Genomic DNA, 6,261 nt, shown 5'->3' on the forward strand with positions numbered 1-6,261 from the left:
AACATGTTGGCACTGCCTCACACTGGAACTGTGAAATCTGACTTAAATACAGATATGCTTGGGAAATTCTGGAACTGCACTCCCATAAAGTCACTCCCCATTGTCCTAGTTCTGAAATGTTGAGATTATTCTTCTAGGAATGTGCTTTCACAGCACAGGAAAGAAAGAACACAGATAAACTTCATATCAGATTAGATTCTAACTCCCTAACCCCAAATACATAAACTGTAGAATCAAAGAAATTCTAGCAAAATTCTCTTGTTTAATCCGTCATTTGTAGGCTGGAGAATAGCTAAGATTTTTGCTCTCTGCTCTTTCTTCATTGGTCTTTTTTTTTTTTTTAAGTGTTTTTCTGTTGAGAAGTGAGTCATAGTCTTAAATTTGCCAGTCTTATAAGTAGAGAATGGGCTCTAATCCACTTATGTCCCCCAGGCTCTTACTTAAGGCAGTAGCAAAATGTCCTTTGAAGTTGAGAAATTGTTTTATAGAGCACAGTCCATGGAATCAACTGTTCTGTGTTATGATTTAGCAGTTATGTTGCTTTAAAACACCAGATCATCTATTTTTCAACCTTTTTGGTTCTTTCTAAAGACAAGGCGATAACATAAAACCATTTGTGGAATATCAGCAAATAAAGAAAGGGTAGTCTAAATCATGGCTTGAATAAGTGGTGGTTTTTATTTAAAGATCATGATTTTCTCTAGTTTCTGATTTAATAATGTTATTTTCACTCCTACTGGACAAGGTTAAATGATACAGACCTCCTCACTGCCTCCCCCTCCTACCTAACTACCCACCTACCTTTCATGTTTCCAGTGTGACATTGTATATAATTTGGGGGTGGGGGGAAGCTGTTTCTGGCTTATCTCCTGATCCCTGCCATGTCCTGCTGATACCATTTTACACCACATATTGTGCTTTCCTTTGTAGCCCTTATTAAAAACGTAGTTATTTACAAGCTTGCAAATTTTCCTAGTTTAATGTCTGTCACTCGCAGGAAACTGTGAGTCTAACCAGGGTGGAGAGCTATGTTTATCTTTTTCAATGCCACATCCCATGGTGCTAAGCAAATCTATAAATGACTTCCAAAAATATGATTAACATCTGACCCGATGCTTTAAGCAGAATTTGTAACAAGAAATTCTGTCACTCAGTTCTAAAAGTTTGGAGGGAAAAAGTCACCAACACTCCCTTAGAGAAGAATGACATAATCTACAAAGGAACTTGAGTGAGATTAGCAAGATTTCTTAATAGACACAAGAGATACTAAATATAAATGGTTCAATATTTCCAAAGTTCTGCAGGGAAAATATTTTGAGCCTAGAATCCCATACCCAGCCAAAACTGCCTTCAGTTTTGAGGGTAGAAAATACATTTGGAGATACTGATAAATTCAGGTTTATCATTTGCACACTTTTCCAGCAAAGATAACTGGAGGATATACTCTACTAATCCAAAGTAACTATGTACGTGTACATAACCACGTGCGTGTGCACACGCGCACACACACACACACACACACAGAGTGTTGGGAAAGTGTTTGAACCAGACAGCGGCAGCTATGGGCATACTTGAGGATGAGGGAAAAGAAAGGTTACAGATATTATCTTGATGTTGGCAACATTTTAATATGTTTGCTCAAAATCTAGTTGTAACCAACCATGTAGTATGCAAACTAACAAAAAAGAAAAGTCTGTCAACATAACCATTGGCAGGAAAACTAAGGGAGAGCAACAGGAAAGCCTAGGGTGAAAGGTATCAAGGTAAGCTCAAATACAGTGGTAATGAAAACATTCAAAAGAGAAGACACAGAGAATGTGTTCAGAAAAGATCCAACTCTACAATGTTGACGAAAGACACACCAAATTGAAAATAAAAACAGAATTTAAGAATAAAGGGGCGTAAGGGAATCTTATCAGGCAACGGTAGGAAAAGAAAGTACATGTAGCACCTTTAATATCGAACATGGAAATTAGTACCAAAAAACTGAAATCTTTTCAGGTGAAGGGTGTGTTATAAATGATGTAATTCACCATGCTGTGAGTCTTGATTCTTTACATTAATGATTAGATCTTTATATTAACCTAAGAATCTTTAGTTAACAATCTTTATAGTGATTGTGATCATCTTGGCATTAACATAAGTAGGCTTTATTTGCTTATTTGTAAGTTTTTCATACCAAAAGAGCGAACAACTTGGTAGGAGTCTTCATGGATGGCAGAATGTGGTGGGAGGGCTCTGGAGTGGGGCCCCAGGGAAGAGGGGCCACCTGAACCCAAATCTGCCCATGCGCCTGGCTCCCTGTTCCACGGCGGGTGCCATGCTGTTCAGTATTGACATCATTCTTCAGTGGTGGGGGAATAAGTTATGAATTGACTTAAAACACATCTGAGCCTTCTCTTTCACCATTTGCTCTCCATTCTCACACTACTAGCCTTTTATTCTAATTAAATAAATACTGATGCCGTCAATACTGAGGGTTTTGAAGAACTTACCCTCTCTGATTATGATTTAACCCTTCCTTTAGGAAGTCATGAGCAGCCTTTTTGGTGTGTTTTATCTGTATATACACACATACCAATGAGAACAGTGAATCATTAACTTACCATACAGATCGTTTTTTCTGAAGGAGTCCACTGTTTTTAGAATTAAACCCAATTAGGGATGAGGATGACTAGCACCTTGATTTTGCTTACCACCTGTATGTCAGTAGGATGGAGTTTTTAAAAAATACGAGCCACAGAAGTCCAGAGCTCTCACTGTACACAAATAAATTAAAGAGTTCAGAAGTGGAAAGTGTTATGCTCAGAGTGATGGGAGAGAAATGATCCTGAGAATAGTCCCTTGGAAGATTTTAAAGTTAAAAGATACGATTAAAGAATGCCTAGGAAGCTTGGATTAGAGATTTATTGAACACTTTCTTAATGGAAGTGTTAATACAATACTTTTTTTAAGCCCGAGTCCCAGGGAATTATTAGAATTTCATTTTTGAGTTTATGATAAGTGAAGACAAAGTTCTGTTGCTTTTCTTCCTTGGTTGCCCTTCTGATGCATTCAGGGCACACACGTACAATATTAAAAAAAAAAAACACGTCACTTTAAAAAATTGTAACGCTATAACTTTCTGAAATATAAATTAGAAAATGCACCTCTCCACTTCTTTCTGTCTTCTCATTACTGTATGAAGTTTTTAGATTTGGTCCAATTAGTCCTGTGAAATAGCAACATTTGATTTATTTGAATGGGCATTTCCAATGTTGTTCTGGAAAAGGTGCTGGTGCAAGATAGCTAGATCAGTAAGAAACGTCTGGAGAGCTTTCTATCTCCAGCCTGCATGAAGTGCAACATTTAGTCTACTTTGGGATGATCTGAGTGTTTAGTTTCCACACTCCCTGTTCCCGGTGTGTTTTATCATGTATCTGCTACCTTTCTGTAAAAGACAGAAGGGGAAGTTCAGTGTCACTCTTGGTTTCTTTGAACTGGTTTCCTCTCTCAAATGACCCCAGCAGGTAGCAGTGATGCAGACGGAGAACCAAGTTATGATGACCGTCCACAGCATCACCTCCTCCGTCCACTCGGCCAAATGCCGCGTGTTTCCGGCTGCTCGGAGGGGCTGCTCCCGGGGGCCCGCTTCTGCCTAAACCTGTGTGCATCCCCTGTGACATTCCCACCGCGTGCACGACATAGCCCCCGACACACACCGCTCAGGGTAGCGTGTCTCTCAATGCGATGAAATCAATGGGAACGCAGCCTTTTTTGCCTGACAGTGTTGTCAGGGTGTATTATCTGGTTCTGGCTGTGGCTTCAGTTCATAGCAGTCGTCAGTTAAATTTCCCTTTCTGAATTTGAGCAAAGTGTGGTAATGTCACAGCCACAGGCGACTGCCGTTCATAGGACGGTTACCAGAGAAGCAAAGCCTCCTGGCTTGTCACACTGTATCTATCTCAGGGTCTCCTCTCCCTTCCTAGTCAGAGGTTTCCAAGAACGTTGCCTGGAGCAGTCAAGGGATGCAAAAGAGAGAGATTTTTGTTCTGCACTTAGCAACATTACCACACTTCACACTCAGTTTCTGATAAGGGAAAATTTAACTGACTTGCTCTGAACTCTATCTATCAGATAATACACTCTGACAGGGCTGTGGATAAAGGCTAGAAAACCTACTAATTTATATTTCATTATCTTTGCACTTGGCTTAATCTGTTAGCTTTTGCTAAGTGTTACACAGATAGCAAGGAGAGCTGAACTGAAAGGGGGGAGGGGAACCCTGACCCCACAGGGGACGCGGGAAGGCACGCCGGATACTCAGCCTCCTGTCTGCAGCTGGTGTCTAAGATTTGAAGAGGCAGGGCCATCTTGCACAGGTGAAGAGGGGACAGGGCATGTCTAGCACCTGCTGCTTCTTACTGTGCATCAAAAAACGACATAAGGATAACGGAATTGTGAAACAGTGCATGCTGATGGCCGGGCCCTTCCTAACCCATATCTCAGGTGGTACTTTCAAGGGCCAGAACCGAATTATCTTCCCAGGACTTCGCCATGGTTATTGAGAAAGACACGTGTACTTAGGAGTGGACCTGCGTCGGAAGCGATGAACCGATGGGGTATCAAAGGCTTCATTCAGGGATAGCTTTGCTCTCTTCCAGGGTAGAGGGTGGCCAGTTGTCACAAACAGTCCTAGACATTGAGGGTTGGGGGTTAACGCCCTGTGCAGGAATGTCACAGCACATTCTGACAGTTCTTCTCAATATGGGTAAACCCACACTGGAGTTAATCCACTCATCCAGGCTTTGAAAAGAGATTATAAAATACAGATAATGAATTCAAGGGACAGTCTAGAAGGACTTGAAGGGTATTCTGTACATTCACTAGCATTTATTTGTGGGTTACTAAGTCAGACATTGGGAATCCAGACATTTATAAAAACTTCTCTCTTGGAGTCCTTCCCTTTCTCTTTGAAAGAGAGCCATTCAGGGACCTCTCAGACGAGGTCACTCGATTCTCTTTTTGGTCTATGTGGACAGGAGGCATACAGGTAGAGGGCAGGTAGATGAAAACAGACTTCAGTTCAAGATCTCTGTAAACTATTCTGATAAGAGGAATTATCCGTCTCTTGGGGGCATATGAACTGACTGTACATCTCAGAATGACCAAGCTGCGCTTCTCAGTACAGAGTAAAGGATTCCTACACTCAGAGCATCTGCCTCCACATGGATGAAGGGAGTGGGAGGGGGAGGAAGAATTTAGGCTCCAGCCATATTTTAGGGCTGAAAAGTGCCAAAAAAAGTTACAATAATCTGCAGGATTTTAGAGCTAGAAGGAACCACAGAGATTATTTAGCGGGAAAGAACCAAAGTAGGAGTGAGAGTCTGGATTCTAATTCTATCCATGCCGTTAACCCCCAGCGTGTCTGTCTTTGGGGAAGCACTTTCCCCTGAGGTCTCAGGGACGTCTTCTGTAAAATGAGAATATGTGAATGGTTTATCTCTAAGAGTCCTTTTTACTTTAATTCTTTACAGTGGTATTTAGAGAAGCAGAAATTGGCCAGGGTTATACAGGAGGTTGATGAGGTAACCAGTACCAGAATTTCTGATTCTCATCTCAGGGTCTGTCTTATCTTTTTTTTTTTATATCAGCTGACTCTTTGGGGGGTTTTTGTTTGTTTGTTTTGTTTTGTTTCTTGTTTTTTAAGTTTGTTCAGATCCTTGGAAGAGTAACTTGAAGATTCAACACTGGGTCAACAGTCACCATACGTCAATGCTAGTTATTATGGAGAAGCTTCTGATGAAGTTTTTAATAATCCTTGATGCCCGATGAAGTTCCTGAAATAAAAAACCTATGCAGATTTCAAAGTGTGGTACTGAGGCGCTCACTGAAAATGCAAGAATAACTGTATGCTGTCTTTAAAATGTGTCTTTCCCTAATGATGCACTCCAAGTCCCCGTGCCAAAGTGCAGTCAGCTCCCAAGTTTTTCTGTCCACACAGCGCATGCTGTCTGGATTTTAGGCCTTGCTAGGAAGCTCCTGGATCAGCTCTCAAAATTCTGCCAAACTACTTCTGACATAAGCCGGCTGAGACTTGCTCAGCTGTTTTGGCAGTTTCTCCAGGGAACTCCTACAGTCACCCCAAGGGAGGTGGTGACAAGGACTTAATCATTTTGATTTTTCTCCACCTCCCACACGCAGCCAATTTTGGTACCATCATTGTGTGTGTGTGTGTGTGTGTGTGTGTGTGTGTCCTTAAATGCAAACTGGGAGATACCT

Source organism: Vicugna pacos, chromosome 20, assembly GCF_048564905.1.
Source record: "Vicugna pacos chromosome 20, VicPac4, whole genome shotgun sequence".
Lineage (NCBI taxonomy): Eukaryota > Metazoa > Chordata > Mammalia > Artiodactyla > Camelidae > Vicugna > Vicugna pacos.